Source organism: Macrobrachium rosenbergii, chromosome 54 (assembly GCF_040412425.1).
Source record: "Macrobrachium rosenbergii isolate ZJJX-2024 chromosome 54, ASM4041242v1, whole genome shotgun sequence".
In the NCBI taxonomy this organism is placed as follows: domain Eukaryota; kingdom Metazoa; phylum Arthropoda; class Malacostraca; order Decapoda; family Palaemonidae; genus Macrobrachium; species Macrobrachium rosenbergii.
Window position 1 is genome coordinate 46288402 of NC_089794.1, and position 19110 is coordinate 46307511.

Sequence of the window (19110 nt, forward strand, 5' to 3'; positions counted from 1 at the left end):
GCAGGAGACCAGGGAGCAGCCCCACAGACTGTCGTCGAGTTGACAAGAGCATAACACAGGGAACAGCAGGAGCAGATGGACCACAGATATGCAGGAAGCATTGCAACAGCATACATGAAAACCAGCAATGACAGCGATCAATCTACATTGGCGGGAACAGAGTCACAGCGATCCCGACGTGGAAATATGTCATCTAATCAGGTATTGTGGTCGATCCCGAAGCAACACTGAATGAATGTCGGGACTGCTTCATGCAAGATATTCTTGATATATCCAGCCTACTACTGCTGTGTCTGCGATGCTCACTGTCAACCTGAAAGAAAAACAAAGATGATTAGTAGAGGGAGGCTCCTCCCGCTACAAGGGGAACAGCCCTACGCAGCGGGAGGAGGTACTCTAGCCGAGCAAGCGAAGAGGGCGAAGGAGAGAGATCTACAAAGGGGAGAAGGAAGAACCTACGGGAAGAGAAAAAAGGACGGAGGGGAGGCCACCAAGGGCGCTGTGGAAGCGGAACTTATCGACGACGCCCGTAACCTCCCACTCGGCCCGCAAATCTCTAAACGCAGGCGGCGAGTAACACTCAGCATAAGTAGGAAGAAATTAGTGATGCCCCTTACACATGGAGGGTGGAAGCCCAAGAAGGGAACTAACTCTTACGTCCCAATGGATGTAGGGGAGTGAAGATATTGCGTCCCAAACTATATCTCCGAAAGTACAGGGGCTCCTTCAGTATTTACGTAAAGGGCCGCTGGAGAGAAGCATTACCACTTGGTTACACTACTCCAGTTATGCCCTTGGCCATCAAACCCAAGACACAGGCAGGGAACGACGGCTTAGGCAAGGTTATCACAAATCGTGGGTTTGTATTAACAAATATCAAACACATGTATATATAAACAAAAATACAGAAAGATCCCACCGGGATAATAAGAGCTTAACGACAGTCAGGCAGAGAGAACGAAAACACGTCAGCAACGCATGACGGCCGAAGGCAAACTGGAATGTTTACATCCGGGCAGGCGGGTATCCCCGCCTACCTGGAGGTAGTTACTGCCTAACCACCTTGCTCAAGAGTTTAACAGCCGTTTCCAGCCTACGCCTGAAAGCAATTCCCTAATGTAAAGGACCGAGGGTTTGTATATTGTGTCGGAACAACTGCCTATTTTGATAGTTTAAACACAAGAAAAACCCTCTAAAATGCTTATACCTGAGTATTTAATAGTTTTATCACAAAAAAAGCATTTAGTCAAGAAAATGATATGAAAATACAGTAATTAGTGAATATTTCTCATTGAAAAATACAGCGAATGGGCGAATTTTCCACGAATAATGGGCAGATACGTTCCACAGAGAAATCTGTGAATACGTGAGTCCGCGAATCGTGAGAACACGAATACGGGGGGTTTAATGTATGCGTTCAAGTTGATCCGAGGCCCAAACCCAGAGAGTAAGCCTTCGTGGTGGAGCTGCATTGGGGTGTGGCATCCAAATGGGAGACCCTTCTTTCCGACTCACACCTCCCGGTATAACCCCAGGAAATTGAGGGGAAAGGTGAGAGGAATCAAGCACTCTTTCCTATCCTGTTGGAGGCTGAAGCCCTGGCAGGAGAGGAAAGCTGTGGGCGATCGCCAACCCACGGTAGTGATGGATGCATGGGTCTAGGAGAGCATACCCCCACAAGCAGACGTGGCAGGGTGCTGTCCTGAGGAGAGCGCACGGGCTAACGAGAACGTACACGGAGGTTGTCATCGGGTGAGCAGACCCGTTCACAGGAACTTGAACTAGGGCTGACTGGGGGAAAGCAATCGTGTACTCTCGGGTGTGAACTCAGGCTGTCCTCACGACATGCTCCAGTCTTCTTCAAGGCTGTGGCTTCCACATGAGAAGAAGAAGACTGTGTGGGGGACCTCCTCGAAGCTTCCCAAGGTGCTTGGACTCTCGAGTCAGCTACACCTGTACAGGACCCTGTACTGGACCCTGGCCGAGTACTTGGGCGAGCATTGGCAGGGGGTGAGAAGCGCCTGCATGCTTGATCACCTTTCTTGTAGTGCCTGAACCTATCCGTGGAGCTGACTCCCTGGTACTGGCAGAGGTGACTTGAGGCTTCAGCGAAACCCAAGTACCCAGAGTGACTTGGTCCTGCTTGGAGGTCCGAGCACTTGAAGCTCCCGAATCGTGTCCAGGACAATCAACAGTTGCTTCCTCTATCCTGAGTGTCCGAAGAGACATGGGAAGGGGTAGGCACTACACTAGTTCTGGAAGGTAACTTCCCACAAGTGTTTTCAGGTACACGAGTCTTGGAGACTCGTGCAATTGAAGCTCAAAAGTATGGGGTCTTGGCAAGATCCGTGAAACGGCCCAAAGTCCGGAGACTGGGGAGAGCTAACGAGAGATCCCTGTCTCCCCCATGGAGGGAGGCAGCCCCTTAGAAGCCCCATGATGGGACTTCTTCCTCTGCTGGTGAGCTTTGGAAGAGGAAGGTGAGGAGGCGGCAGCAAATGACAACGAGGACGACACCTTGTGACTCCTCTTCTTCAACTTCTTCCAAGACATCTTCTTCATGAGAGCAAGGAGTAGCTGATCCCTGATGGAAGAGGGAGCAGCAGGTGCAGCAGAAGGATGGGCTACTGAAGTGTAAACCATAGCAGGGGCGTGCAGAGACGTATGGTCACCGACAACAGGGGTCATTAAAGGTGAAGTATGAGTCACTACACTCACTGACTTCCTTGCCATAGCAGTCACTGTAACAGATGTAGTAGTGGCTGTTACGGTAGCATGAGTCACTGGGGGCATCACAGAAGCAAGAGAAGTTCTCAGGTGACTCAGCAAGTGCTGCACTGAGAGAACACCTGAGAGGCTCAGAGAAAGCCAAGTCTCCCGGAGTTCCTCGGTCTCTCCTGAAGAAGCAAAAGTTGGATTAGGGACGGGAGTCTCCTGTTGCACCGAAGAGGATTCCTCCCCTCCTGAGTGAACGGAGACTACCAAGCAGAGGTCGCCCTGATCACCAGGCCCCCAATGCCCAAAGGGGAAATCACTCCTGTAGGAGTGACAGCAAGGCATGGAAGCTTCGCAGGGGGAAAGAAAGAGGAAGAGGGGTTGACAACCAATGGTGTCATTGGGGACGTATTACCCCTGGACGATGATTCGGAAGCCCTCTTCTTGTATTTCCTCCTCTGCAAAGACTTCACTCATTGCACAGGTGACTAGAGACGACACTCTTCACACATGGAATCTTGGTTACAGTCATGTCCTCTGCAACTAGTGCAGAGGACATGAGGGTCAACATCAACGGAGGAGCGGTAATGAGTGCATGGTCTAGTGGCAATGCCTGGGCAGACATGCTGGGCACCACCCATCCGCTCAGGCTTGGATGATTCGTGGGTTTGCATAACACAATTATTACAAACACACAAACACAATAAAAGATATACAACACAAACAAACACAGACTGATCCCACTGGGAATGAAAGAAAACAAAGCGAAATGGTAAGCAGGGCAGAGAGTAGATACACAGCTCTTCATCGCACGGCGGCCGAAAGCAAAGTGAATGCTTACTGTCTGGGTAGGCGGGACTTCCACCAGTCGGACAGTAGTCAACTACCTAACCAACTTGTTTAAAAGTTAAATGGCTGTTTCCAGCTGCACTGAAGCTCACTCCTTATGTAAATACTGCTGGTTTGTACATTGTGTAGGAACAACTTGTTCTGTGTCAAGTTAACACATTCATACCCTAATACAGTAATAATTCTTCTAATGTGAAAGAAGCTACACACTATCTAGTATTGTTAAAAATAATGTCACCAATCCAGGAACACATGAAATTAAATAAGACAGCTAAAACTCATTCAAATCCAACCTGAACTCACAAAAACCAATGGTCTGCCAACATCAAAATGGCTTGCAATTGGGCAATACTTCTTATGTACAGTACAGTACTTATATTCCATCAAAGACTTTACCCTTACATGAATAGAGAAGCTGAGTCTGACTAAAGAACAGTACTTTATAATAAGCAGGTGTAAAATTGCTGAGCTACAAACGTTCTTTTGTTTTTATTCACAATTCATGGATCTCCTGGGTTATGTACATTACAGTATTTATATTCCATCAAAGACTTTACCCTTACATGAGTAGGGAAGTTGAGTCTGACTAAAGAACAGTGCTTTATAATAAGCAGGTGTAAAATTGGTGAGCTACAAACATTCTTTTGTTTTTATTCACAATTCATGGTTCTGCTGGGGTATGGCAAATAACCTGAAAACTTTTCAGAATATTTTTGTGGTTAACAATAATACTACAGAAAGCAATATATGGAATTCAGTAACTGGGAATGAGAAAGGGATATAATACCTTTTTCTGATGGATTCAGGTAGTATTCAAAAAGAAGTTAAGCAACAGCTAGTGTGGAAGAACATCACAATCAAAACTGAAAGTAAAAAAAAAATTGGAGGATTAGACATATTTTTTTTATATCATCCCTTGTTGTTCATATAAGATGAAATTAATTGCTACAAACATACAGTATAAGAACTGTGAATAATGACAAAGGTATTACATGTATATTTTATTTCAGTCTCATACAATCAATATAACTTTGCAGCACTGCCAAAAACAAAAGCAAACATCTTCGCTCATGAGCAGTGAGAGTTTGCAATACTACATAAGCCATCCATTAGTCTCATAAAAATCACTCATTTTCAAATTAATGCCGTTTATCATTGTGTAAACTTAATGACTACTGACATCAAGCTTTATCAAGAATTGAGAAGTTATTCTACCTTACAGAAGGTCCCTCCAACATCAGCCAAATTTCTTGATAAATGATGGACTGAGCATTAGTGAAGTCTCTGTAAAGGAGGCCCAAAAAGTAACAGAATGCAAGACTGGGTGTTGAAATATAATTTTCATGCTCTCATATTTAGTCATTCTTTAACAGCTGGTTAACAATAAAATACTGAATGAAAGTTTAAACTAGTGATGCTTAAGTGAGTGAAACATGAAATTTCCTAAAATCACAATTTTTTAAAGTAAATTGTATTTTTCCTAACTATGCAAACCTGAGGTCTTTTACATTAGGAATTACTTACAGCGCAGCTGGAAATGGCCGCTGAACTTTTAAACAAGGTGGTTAGGCAGTTATCCACTGTCCAGTAAGCAGGAGTCCCGCCTCCCCAGATGTAAACATTCCAATTTGCCTTTTGGCCCAGGTGTCAGACTGAGGGGTGGCATGAGGTGGGCATGAAAATGTAATGTAAAGGACCTCAGGTTTGTATAGTTAGAAAAAATACAATTTACTCTAAAATACTGTGATTTGTTCCTACACGATTTACAAACCATTGGTCCTTTACATTAGGAAGACATTGGTTGGAGGGAGGAATCTGAGTGAATCTCTAGAACTGACTGGAGTTCACCACACCTGGGGTTCCCTTCCTGGTCAACAGAGTGAGGAAGGGAAAACTGCCTCTGAAAAATTGAGCAGGTTTTAGGAAACACAAGATCAATTGTCAGACTTCTGGGCCTTTTCGTATGAATGAGGAAGACGTCATTTCATACAAAATAGGCTAGGATGAACCTTAAAAGTCGGCGACAGTAAGGTACCAGTATTGGGTTTGTCTTATTGTCATGATCTCCTTCCTCCCCTTGCTAGAGGAAGGAGTGGGTTTGCTTCTACAGTTCTGAAAGGAAATAGAACAGAAGCTCGAAGTACAGGCTTACCTGCATCGACCACCAGATCCAGTATGTAACAGCTCGAATCCACTCTCTGCCTGCCGGAAGAGAGCCAGGATGGAGAGAAGAAGGAGAGGCCAGTCACTCCCACACTCATTCTCACATTCACAACCACACATCTTAGGCGAGATGCAACCCTGTCCTGTTAGAGGAGCTGGATAAGCTACACAACTTGTTGAGCAGCCACCACAGGTCCCAAGGAAAAGGTGTCCAAGACTTGTGGGCAATGTCCCGAAGGAAAAAAGAAGCGAAGGTGGTCTGTTGAGACCACACCCCCTCTTTCAATACCTGAGGAACCAACTGGTTCTTCCAAAATGCGAGGGTTGGACCAATGCTCTGGACTTCGTGACCTCTTGCACAGAAGGTATCAGCGCCGTCTTCTCGAGCAGCGGAGTACGCTCTCCTAATCGTCTCATGAAGCCAGAAAGAAATCGTGTTCTTGGACACCTCTTTCTTGGTTGAGCCAGAGCTAACAGTCGTTGACACTCAGGCTGGAGATGGCGAGTTCTCTTCAGATAGAGCTCAGCACTAGCAGGACAAAGTAGCATCTTGTCTGGGTCATTATCTACAAAGTCCTCTAGGGAGGGGATCGTGAAGGACTCGAACCTAGCGTCAGGGACTGATGGATTCTAAGTCTTCACTACGAAGTCCAGGATGAAATTGAGCGTAACTGATACCCATCCCCTCGAGTGTTTAACATCAAAGGAAAGTCCGTGAAGTTCTCCCACTCTTCACCGATGCCAGGGCAAGCAGGAAGATGGTCTTGTGGGTCAGATCCCTGTCTGACGACTCTCGTAAAGGCTCGTACAGTGCATAAGTCAGGCTCCTTATAACGAGAGTCACATCCCAAGCAGGGGGCCTGAGATCCCTGGGTGGGCAAGACCTTTTGAAGCTTCTCAACAGTAGAGAAATCTCGGAAGGGGAAGAGATATCTACTCCTTTCAGCTGCAAGACTAGGCCGAGTGTGGCCCTGTAGCCTTTTACGGCTGAAGCGGAGAGAAGCTTCTCTCGGCGAAGAAAGACGAGGAAGTCTGCGGCCTGCTGAACAGCAGGTCCGACCAGAGAGAGACCCTGTCTACGACATCAACCACGGACGACGGCCCACTTTCCCTGGTATACTGCTGCAGAGGACTGCCTGAGGTGTCCAGCGATCTCTGTTGCTGCACTGTGCAAAAAGCCTCTCACTTGCAGGAGATAACCGAGCCATGAAGACACAGGCACTGCACTGCCTGATGGTACTGCTCTACGTGGGGCTGACACGGCAGGTTGGGCCAGGGAGGGATCTCTCTCAGTGCCTCGGAAACAAGAGCTAGAAGGTCAGGATACCAAACAGCCTGAGGCCATTTGGGAGCCACTAGAATCATCCTTAGATTCATGGTGATCAACACTTGGCTGATCACCTTGCAAATCAGACAAAATGGAGGAAAGGTGTAGACATCAAGGCTGTTCCACAGGTGTTGGAATGTGCCCTCCGGAGCAGCCCATGGGTCCGGCATGACTGAGCAAATGACCTGAAGTTTCCTGTTGTGCTGGGTGGCAAACAGATCTATGACTGGATGTCTCCACAGATCGAACAACCTCTCCACGATGTCTGGGTGAAGGGACCACTCCATCCCTATTACCTGATTTTGTCGGCTGAGCTTGTCTGCCACTACATTCCTCTTGCTTGGAATGTACCCGGCTGACAGCTCTGCCAAGTGAGCTACAGCCCACTTGTGCACCTGCATTGTCAACTGGTGAAGTGGAAGGAACACCAGGCCCTGTGGTGTTGTCGCTCATCAAAACCATGGAATGTCCCACCACTCAATCCTGAAACTCTTGGAGAGCCAAGACGGCTGCCTTGAGTTCCAAGTTGTTGATGTGAAGGTGCTTGTCATCTTGGGCCACACTCCCGAAGTCAGCAACTCCTCCAGGTGTGCGCCCCATCCCTCGGTCGATGCGTCCGAGAACAGAAGCATGTCCAGAGAGGGAGTATGCAGGCATACTCCTAATAAAAAGTTCCTGCTGTCCATCCACCAGTCTAGGTCCTTTCTCACCTCCCCTGAGAGAGGGATGAGAAAGGACTGAGGGTCTTGAGACTGGGACCAGTACTCCTTCAGTTGCCACCGCAGGGACCGAAGGCGCAGACGCCCGTGAGGGACCAGATTCTCCAACGATGACAGGTGACCGATAACGACTTGCCATTGCCGAGCTGGCTGCTCCTGTTGAGACAGGAACAACAGTGCTGCCTTCCTGAACCTGCTGATACGAGAGTCCAAGGGGAAGGCTCTTGCTGCTACCATATCTATCAGCATGCCCAGGTATTTTATCCTCTGCTTGGGGATGAGATCTGACTTCTCGAGATTTACTACAATCCCTACATCGTGGCAAAACTCCAGGAGCCAATCCCTGTCCTGAAGCAACTGCGAGCGAGAGCTTGCCAGGACCAGCCAATCGTCGAGATACCTCAACAGATGTATCCCCTGCGAATGGGCCCAAGCTGACACAAGGGTGAACACTCGTGAACACCTGGGGAGTGGTCGAGAGCCAGAAACAGAGTGCCTGGAACTGGGACACCGTCTCCCCGGGAATAAAGCGAAGGTACTTGTTGGAGGACAGATGGATAGGTATTTGGAAATACACATCCTTCAGGTCCACTGTAAGCATGAAGTTGTTCTCCCTGATGGAGGCGAGCATGGAGTGAGCCGTCTCCAACAGGAACAGAGTCTGGCGAACGAATTGGTTCAGGGGAGAGAGGTCTATGACTGGTCTCCAGCCCTCCAAAGCTTTCTCTATAAGAAAGAGACGGCTGTGAAAGCCTGGGGACTAATCTGACATGACTTCCACAGCGCCCTTGCTCAGCATAGCTTGCACCTTTGCTTGAGTGCGAGATCCTTCGGCGAACCAGGAATGTAGGTAAGGAGACAGACCGGAGAGTTGGTTAGCATTTCCCCTTCTTCTTTGCCTTGTCCTCTTTTCCGGACTGGAAAGAGGGCTGAAAGGGACGCGATTGCATGCCCTTTCTGGCAGAAGAAGAAGGCTGGGTGTTCCCATGAGCAGCCTTCGAAGTCTGGGACTTCTTGGGGGCCGAGGAAGTGCTAGCCTGGCCCGAAGGCTGGGCCACAGTGGAGCGCGAAGACCCGGAGGTCTTGGCCACTGCCTGATGGACAAGGCAGTCACTGTCTTCGGCTCGATGCTTGTCCACTGCAGCATCTACCAACTCTCTAGGGAAGAGAGAGGCAGAACCCAGCAATGGTCTGCTCTGCAGGATCATTGCCGATTTGGGACCTACAGACCTGGCGAAATGAGAAAGGACAACTTCCCTTCTCTTTAGCACCAGGTTTGCCCACAGGTTTGCCGTCTGATGCGCTAGATAAGAGGTGGCTCCACCTCCAGGCTGGCACAGCCTCCTGAAAGTGGAGTCCTCCCCAAGAACAATAACCGAGGAAGCAGCCACTTTGGATACTGTGAAGGAACACAGATTCAGCCAGGAGACTGCCTGGAGAGCCGCCATGGCGGTGGCCTCCAGAGTTGCCGCTTCTTGCTGTGAAAGGGAGATTCCTTCTGAAGTAAGGTGCTGTAGTGAGAGACCAGGGCCTATAAAAGCGCTCCTGTCGAGGCAGAGAAGGAGGGAGCAGCTTGTCTGAGCGGTTCAATCGAAGTGAATTCTCCTGCCCAGAAACAAGATTACAGTATTTACTTGATCGAGAACCCCCTTGGCAAGCATGGACCACAGCAGCCCCACTGAAACCTTGGGTTCCTTTTTCGGAACCCAGAAGGATTCGAGGCGCGAAGGATGATCCACAGACAAGGCCGTGGTCCCTTCCCAATGATGGTTGTGATGACGAATCAGCTCAATGATCTCTGCAAAAGTCCTCTGTATCTCAGGGATGTCCACATCCTGGGGGAGAGGACCCTCGAGTCCTTCAAGGGTGTGGTCCTCCCGATCTACTCTCCCTGCAGGAGGGAGAAACTCAACAGACCCCTTGGATCCTTCCTGCACTACGCGAGCATACAATCTAGTCAATCCGAGAACCAAGCAAGGAACGTACGCCTTTGTAGTCAAACTCTGGGGAGAGGACGCTCCAGAGTTCCTCCTATCCGACTCGCACCTCCCAGGGAAACCCCAGGAGGTTGAGGGGACAGGTGAGGAGGATCGGGCAACCCTGCCAGGCCTGTTGGTAGAACCAGCAGGAGGGGTGGGCTGAAAACAGTCATCAATCCTCTGTGATGATGGCAACCTGGGTCTAGGAGAGCGCCTTCGCCTCAGTGAAGAGCTGTCCTGAGGAAAGAAGCAGTCGCATGAGCTAAGCCAAGCTGATTGTGCAAACACGATCAGGGACTGGGTGGAGTCTAATGTGTGGCTGCCTGGCGAGAACTTGTGCTGTCCTCTTGATGGGTCCCAGTCTTCTTTGAGGCTGGAACTTCGCAAGAAGACTGTACAGGGGACCTCCTCTCTGTTTCTCCAGATGCTCAGACCCAAGAGACTGAAGCACCAACCTGGGAACCTGGCTTGGCACCGGAAGAAGTGCCAGCAGGCAGAGCCAAGACACCTGCATGTCTTGGCTCTTCCTCTCGTCCTGTGCCCGAATCAGTATGGTGAGTGGACTCTCCGACACCGGTTCAGGATACCCAAGTCTCTTAAAGACCTGGGTTCGGTGCAGTTCGCAAACGAGTGTCCAACACAGTGCTAGCGTTCCAAGAGGACTTCTTAGGACCGGCGACGGGTGTGCAAACCGAGGTTTACAACAGCTCCCGAAATGCTAGACCCAGGGGTGAGCGATTCAGGAGGTCAGGAAGAGCTGACGAGAGATCCCACTGCTTCCCGTGGAGGGAAGCAGCCCCTTAGAAGTCCCAGGATGGGATTTCTTGGTGGGGAGAGACAGCCTTCTTCGGAAGGGGAGGAGGTAGCAGATGATTACAAAGACGAAGACGACGACACCTTCCAAGGCCTCTTCTTTGACTTCTTCGTCATCTTCTTAAGGATGGCAGTCAAGTCCCCATCTAGGAGGGAGCAGCAGACTTCACAGGAGCAGTCTGGGTAGCCAGGGTCACGGGAGTGACCCGGGCAGTAGGAACATTGTCAACAGGGGCAGCCAGGACAGCCCGGGAGCCAGAGAAGCCAGGAGCAGCAACTGGGACAACCAGAATAGCAGAGGCAGGTGGAGCAGCCAGGACAGCCCGGGAGCCAGTGAAGCTAGGAGCAGCAGGGGTGGGAACCATCAAAGGGGGCACAGTGGAGGTCACCATCATCGAGGGTCTGGCCTAGGAGAACGGGGCCATGGTGAAACCTGGAGGCAGAGGAACTGCTTGCTGGGATGCCGGTACAGCAGTCACCTGGGTCCCCATTTGAGACGAGATGGTTACTGGCATCTTGGCAAAGGCTGTCATTGTCACAATGCTGGTGGCAGAGGTAGCACCAGCATGGGTCACCACAGGAGCAGCCATCAGGCGCAACAAGAGACCCTGCAATGGTGTGACAGACAGACCCAGGGAATGCCAGGCTGCATCTGCGTTAGTCGCCTGCTCAGCATGGAGAGCAACTGCCATGCTGCAAGAAAAAGTCGGGTTAGAGGAGGGAGCCTCCTCTCTCCCCGGGGGGAATGTTTCCCCCCTGGAACGAGGAGAGACCCCCGAGAGGAGGTGTTCCTGATCGTCCGCCCGCCCCCATCATTCCAAGCCCGATGAAGCGAGCAAAGAAGATGAAGGGGAGTCCTCTCCCGAAGGAGAGGCAGCCAGAAGGGGAAGTTTGCTGGGAGAGAGAAATGAGGACGAAGGGTTAGCCACCAAGGGAATAATTGGAGGTGCATAACCCTCAGACTATGCCTTGTAAGGCTTCATCTGGTACTGTTTCCTCCCCTCAAACTTCGCCCACTGCTCAGCCGACCAGGAGCAACACTCAACAGGTAGAACTTTGAGTACACACACGCCCCCTGCAAGAGGAGCAAAGAGCGTGCGGATCAACATCAACATTCGAACAAAAGCTACTACACTTCTCCCCATCAACCCCAGGACACACATGCTGGGGGAAGGAGGGCTTACGAGGCTTAATTTCATAAGCTTGCATACTTCAAAGACACATATAAGCAAATACAGAAGGAAAATGAAAGATCTCACTGGGAAAAACAGCTCAATGACGGTCAGGGGAGAGAGGGAAGAACGCTCATCTGCACCGCAAAAAGGCCGAAAGCAAATTGGAATGTTTACATCCGGGCAGGTGGGACTCCTGCCTACAGGACGGTAGTTAACTGCCTAACCACCTTGTTTGAAAGTTCAACGGCTGTTTCCAGCTGCGGTGTAAGCAATCTCTAATGTAGAGGACTGATGGTTTGTATATTGTGCAGGAACAAAATAAAATTCCTTTTTTTCAATACAAACCCTCAGCTTACATTTGTGTATCTTGCAGTTAGCAGCTCCTTCTGGCTTGAAAATCAAGTAGAACAGCAGCACTTGTGGTTTACCTTGTGCCTTGTGTTGTCTGTACTGAGATGTTTGGGTTTCATTCCTTTACATGTAAAGTGATGGGTTTGTATTAAAAAAAAAAAAAAAAAAAAATTGTATGTATATATATATATATATATATATATATATATATATATATATATATATATATATATATATATATATATATATATATATATATATATATATATATATATATATATATATATATATATATATATATGTAAATATACATATATATATATACAGTATATGTATGTATACAAATATGTGGACTTGTATGATGTGAGGGGTGGGATTTATTGGCGGGTTCTCTGGGGACCAAAATGTAGTAAAGATGACATGACATTCAGTTTTGGCAAAATAGAATGAAACAGTGTTAGTGTCTAAACTATAAAACTTAGTGGTTTTTCCTTTTGGAATGCATTAGTCAAATTAATGGTTAGGCAGGTATTTGCCAATAGTAATTTATGCAGGAAGGCTCAGAAGTTTTTCCAAGTCCAACTCTGTTTTCCCATTCAAACAGTAACTTGAAAATGTTTTCACTGGTTCAAATATTTTTCTTTTTTTAAATCTAAGTTGTTCCTACACAATATACAAACTTTCAGTGTTTTGCATAAGGAATTACTTTCAGCGCAGCTGGAAACGGCTGTTTAACTTTAAATAAGGTGATGCAGTACATAGTTAACTACCGACTACAGGTGGGAGTCCTGCCCACCCAGTCGGTATACTGTACATCCAGCTTGCTATGAGCTGTTGGCAAGGAAGGACGTGTGCTCTTCTCCTCTCTGCCTGCCATTCGACATTGTTTATGTTTTAGTGTACTGTTGATATTGATAATATATGAATATAACACGTTAATATAATATATGCAAATAAAACACCTTGGTTTACTCTTGAGTTTATGCATCCAATATTCTGATATAGTGGTTCATACTGACATACACAAACCCTATGACTTACTAGCCAATAATGTCAAACTGGTTTTAACGTTGCCAAGGCAACAAGCCTAAACTAGTTTCTCACCTCACTTACACATTTTGCTCTATGACATTCATACATTCTCTCAGGAGAATTTTATTCTCTTGGGGGGAGAACTTTATTCTTTGGCTGATATGAAGGAAGGTTTGTATGCTGAAAATTTCTTGACATTTGTAATCTTTTAGTTTTTTCAGATGTTATAGAGTTCGAGTGCCTGGGAGTAAGGGTTCTCTCACTGGCAATACTTGCAGTATCGTCCTGTATGTTGCCGACTGCTCCTTTTGATTTGTCTACGGGCATGAAGCAGCTATTGCTCGGGTTCCCACAGAGAGCAGGAATGGTGTAAGGGTCCTGGGACAGCGATGGTCTTGTGGTAGAAGTCAAAGAAGAGAATCGATTCATCATTGTCATCTTTGTCTTTATTTATTTGGTGGTCTCCCACGTCTTCAGACTCTGGAACCGTGTCGCGGGTCTCTCCGAGACCCTGCAACACGTGAGCACCAGGTGTACGGGTCTCCTCAAACACAATGCGTTGAAGAGGTAACCTGTGTCATCTTGCTAGTTCCAGGAAGTCATTTTCCTGGAATAGTATGTACCTCTGCTTGTGTTTCTTTGGACCTTCAGGTAGAGAGAACAACTGATGATCGTCCTGTACATGACTCGGAAGCTTGAATGCATGAAACTTCAAGGAGAATTGTGTCACTCCAAGTACTTGGGTTTCATGGAAACCTCGAGTTACTTTTACCAGTATCGTGGAGTTACCTCCACAGACTGGTATAATCCTTCTTCAGCTCAGGTTTCCTCGGACACTCGAGTAGAGGGAGCAACTGATGGTCAATCCACTCGTGACTCGGGAGCTCCATGTGTGAGTCTTGAGCATGAATTGCATCACCATGGGTACTCAGGTTTTATTTGAAACCCTGAGTTCCCTTTACCAGTATTGTGGAGTTATCTCCACGAACTGGTATAATTCTTCTTCTTGAGTTTCTTTGGACACTCCAGTAGAGAAAGCAACTGGTGATCAATCCATTCATGAATTGGGAGCTTCAGGTGTGCAACTCGCGGGACTCGCATCACCTTGGGTACTTGGGTTTCAAAGAAACCTGAAGCTACCCTTTACCAGTACCATGGAATCACTCTGCTCAAGATTCCATGAATCCTCGGGTAATAGAAGCAACTGATGCACAAAAGATTCATGATTCAGGAGCTTCAGGTGTGCAGTCTTCCAAGGAGGCCTGTGTCACCCCAGGTACTTGTGTTTCTAAACTCTGAGTTACCTTTACTAGTATTGTGGGTCACCCCCACGCACTGGTGTAGGCTCCTCTATTGCAGATGAACCTCCACGGGACTAAGGAGAGAGTGAGTGCAATGGAAGTGCTACCTCACCTCCTGCCATTATTCTCCTGAGTATGTGGCTAGGATCCCATAACTGTGCAGCTGACTTGCAAGTCTGTGTACTTGGAGAAGCTATCAATGAGTTCCCCATACAATCCTCTTTGAGTGTAAGAGGCCAAGGCCTCGAAGAAGACTGGGGCACGTCTTGAAGGCATCCCGAGTTCATGCCTGCGAGTGCACAGTCGCTCCCCGGGTCAGCCCTTGCCCGGATTCACACATATGAGCCACTCACCTGGGGATAGCTTTTGCGCACATTTGTGTGAACAGCCCTCTTATACCTGTTCCTGTACAGGAACAGTATCGGACCGATAATAGAATTCGAGAATTCATTGTCTTCTCCTTCATCTTCGTCATGTGATGTCATCTCCTCCCCTTCTTCTTCCGAAGGTACCAAGTGGAGGAAGAAGAAGGGTGCCTCTCCCAACCGCAGAAGTCCCACAGGGCTTCTGACGGCCAACCTTCTTCCATGGAGAAGGCTACTGGATCTCTTGCTAGCAGTACTACCAGTACAGGCAGTCCCTGTTTATTGGTGGGCTCGGTTATCAGCGATCCGGTTTTTCAGCTCTTGTTTAGCGACGAAAATGGCAATTTTCAGCGCCGATATGCACCGATTTCCTCTTATTGGCGCCGATACATACCTAACAGAGGCGCCGATAACTGAAAATCAGTGATAACCGGGGACTGCCTACACTGCAACTCTTGATTTGTCTATCTGGCGCGGGAGCAACCATTGCTTGGGGTTCCACAGACCCCTGATGCAACGGTAACAGTCTTGGGAATCCTTCCCGATCTGGTAAGGGTTCCTAGTCTACGGACCCGGACCCTACCAAGCAGAGAGAGTGAGTTCAGAGCAAGCGGCTCTTGCTCAACCCCTGCCTGCTCCTGTACACTTCCATATAGGAACAGTGTAACAGTCCTGGACTGGTGACTTTGGCCTACCATCTACTCATCTAGGAAAGGCAAGAGGGGATTCCCCATCCAGTCGTCTTCTCCTGTAGACCTCTGGTTCTAGGAAGACTGTAGCCTGTCTTTGGGATGGCCCCTGTCCATGTTCGAATGAACGGGAATGCTCTCCCAGACCCTTATGATCGCTGTCAACACGGTTTGACAACCGCCTCCTCGGAGTTTTCTGGGAACCAGGGACAGGACAGGATCAGTGTTCAGAACTGGGAACATTCACTATCTCATCCCTTCCTGACCAATGAAGCTTATGCTCTGGTTTCGTTCTGTGGACTGTACCGGCTGTATGCTTGAGTAGTAGAGAGATTATCAGGGGACTCTGGTGGATGTTTGGAGATTGTCTGTTTGATACGGCAGTTTGCAATCTCCAGAAAGAGACTATGGTTTTCCCTGTGGGCTGTTCATCAGCCATTGGAACTTTGGGGACATGGGAAGGAACTAAATGTCTCGATGGCCATGCCATGGTCGAGACTTGCCAAAGGGTTTGTGACCATACCTGTCAGCACGCTCCCGGCCCAGGTTATTCTGTAACCCTCCCATCTGCTGCTCCCACTGTCAGGGGAGATCAGCTACTCACTGTCATCTTGAAAAGATGTCTTGGAAGAGGAAGTCAAAGAAGAGAAGTCGCGGTCATCATCTTCATCGTCTTCATCCGCCGCCGCCTCCTCACCTTCTTCAGATGCTCACCAGCAGAAGAAGAAGAGGGTTGCTTCCCCTCTATCACCGAGGAAGTCCCGTCATGGGGCTTTTAAATGGGCTGCCTCCACAGGGAGGCAGAGAGATCTCTCGCTGGCTCTCCCCAGTCTCCGGACTATGGGTCACATCACAGACCTCGCCCAGGTCTCTTGATTTGGGAGTCTTGATTGCACAGGTTTCCAAGACCCGCACACTCAAAACCAGTTCTGGGAAGTTACCTTCCAGTCTGGGAAGTTACCTTCCAAGACTGGTTCTGTGCCTACCTCTTCCTGTGTCTCTTTGGACACGCAGGTGGAGGTTACTACCACGGACTACTACCATTGATCATCCTGGACATGATTCAGGAGCTTTGAGAGCTCAGACCTCTAAGCAGGATCGAGTCACTACAGGTACTCGGGTTTCGCCGAAACCTCGAGTTTCCCAAACCAGTACTGAGGAGGCTGCTCCCTGGTCTGGTTCAGGCACTGCAAGAAAGAAGGTGATCGAGCATTCATGCGCTTCTCCCCCCGCACCCCCGCCCCCGGTACTGCTTCAATTACTCGGCCAGGGTCCTGTACAGGTGCTTCTGACTCAAGGGTCCAAGACCTCAAAGAAGCATAGAGGAGGTCCCCAACACAGTCTTCTTCTTGCCAGGAGGCCACGGCCTTGAAGAAGACTAGGGCATATCGTGAGGTGCAGGCATTACTGAAGATGGTACTGTTAGCACTTGTTAGGGTATATATTTCTGAATCCCTTCAGTGGAGAATGTAAGAATTCTTCATCTCCGATAAGGGACTCCTATTCCTTTCCATTCCTCCGGGAGGGAAATGAAATGGGAACTAGCCTGGTGACTAGATGACAGGAACTTCGTTGGGGTGTCTCTCACACTCCCCCTCCCATTATGCCCGTTCTCAGGTACATCGACCAAGGAAAGAAATGCACACCTGGAAGAGTTGCTGCTTTCAGGTGAGTGGAACCAGTACAACAATCATCTCCACATCAATATCCTGAAACTCAAGACAGCTTCCTTAGCTCTTCAAGAGGTTCAGAATCTTGTTATGCTACTCTGTGGTATGGATGAGTGTCAGTACCCCCTTCACCACTAGAGTAACTTCTGTAAACAAACAGGGGGGAGGACTGGTTTCCCTCCAACTCTACAGGTTGACAGTGCAAGTGTATGAGTGGGCGGCTGCCCAGAGGTAAACATTCCAATTTGCCTTTCGGTCCAGGTTCAGATTGAGGGGTGAAATGAGGTAGGCACAATATGTAATGTAAAGGACCGCAGGTTTGTAAAGTTGGAAAAAATACAATTTACTTTCAAAAATTGTTATTTGTTCTGACACGATATACAAACCATCGGTCCTTTACATTAGGAAGACTCACTGGTTGGAGGAAGGAATCTGAGTGAGTCTCCAAAACTGACTGGAGTTCTGCACACCTGGGCTACTCCTGGTTGAAAGAGCAAGGAGGAGTACCATGCCTCTGACATATTGATCGGAGTGTAAAAACTGCAAGATCAAATGTCAGATACTGAACCTTTTCGCATGAGTGAGGAAACATAACTCATACGAAATAGGTTGGGAAGAACCTAGAGTCGGAGGCAGTAAGTAAAACCCGAGATAGAGTTTCCCTTATTGTCAGCCTCTCCTTCCTCTAGCTTATATGATTCTAGAAGAAAAACAGAACGGGTGCTCGATGTGTAGCCTTACCGCACCAAACGCCAGATCTAGCAAGTACTGGTTTGAGTCCTATTTTCATCCCAAAGGAGAAGAAATAGGAGGACAGGGGAGGAGGAGGAAGAGTGGCCAGTCACTCTCGGTATCCTTTTCACTTCCAGAACCAACACCTTAGGCGAGCTGCTACTAGTCCTCTTGAAGGAGTTGGGTAAGAAAACACAACTTGTTGAGCCACCACAGGGCCAAGGAAAAAAGGTTCCAAGGGCCTGTGGGCAAGACCACAAGAAGAGAAGAGTGTGGTCTATGAGACCACGTCTTGCTTCCAGACCGACAGAAACTTCCAGAATGCCAGATATGGACCAAGCCACTGACTTCGTGAGCTCTCGGGTGGAAAGTACCGGCACAGTAAACTCCCTGTATTCGCAGGGATACGTACCACAACCCCCCCCCCCCCAAAATACTTAAAACCCCTCTAAAAACACTTAGAATTGCCTATTTTGATAGTTCAAACATAAAAAAAAAACTAAAAATGCTTATACCTGAGTATTTTAATAGTTTTATCGCAAAAAAGTACATTTAGTTATGAAAATGATATGAAAATACAGTAATTAGTGAATATTTCTCAGAGAAAAATACTGGTAATGGGCAAATTTTCCGCAAATAATGTGTATATACATTCCAGAGAAATCTGCGAATAGGTGAGTCCGCGAATCGTGAGACCGCGAATACGGGGTGTTTACTGTACAGTTGTTGCCAGCTGCCAAGTACCTCCTTCGATTGCTTCACGAAGCCAGGAGAAAGATGTGTCCTTAGACACTTCCTTGGGAGAGATAGTACTAAGGAAAACGTCGACGACATCCAGGTTAGGAATGTTGAGCCTTTACGCAAAGTACCACAGCTCCCTAATAGGACAAAGTAATGACTTATCTTGATCATTGATACAAAGTCCGAGGAAGAGAGGAACAAGAAGGACTTGAACCCGACAATAGATGCCGATGATTTCGGAGTCCACTCACGACATCCGAGAAGGAGTCGAGGTATCGATCCCCTTCACCTGTTCTCCCATCTTCTATGCCAATGCCGGAGCTAGGTGAGAGGTGGTTCTAAAAGGGCACATATCTATCCAATGACTCTCGTTAGGGTGCGTGCAAAGCATGGGACAGGAACCCTAAACAAGAGTCACATGCCACCCAGGGAACAGTTCCCTGGGACAGCAAGACCGAAGAAGCTTCTCATCCATAGCTAAATCTCAAC

The 19110-nt window shown here is 48.1% G+C and overlaps 1 long non-coding RNA gene across 1 annotated transcript in view; it reads right to left on the minus strand.

Moving 5' to 3' along the window:
* LOC136835054 (uncharacterized) overlaps positions 1-19110 on the minus strand; it is a 100533-nt gene that overhangs the window by 29351 nt on the left and 52072 nt on the right. The window contains exon 2 of the long non-coding RNA XR_010851968.1: positions 4352-4427. This is a non-coding gene — a long non-coding RNA (uncharacterized lncRNA). The remainder of the gene's footprint in view (positions 1-4351; positions 4428-19110) is intronic.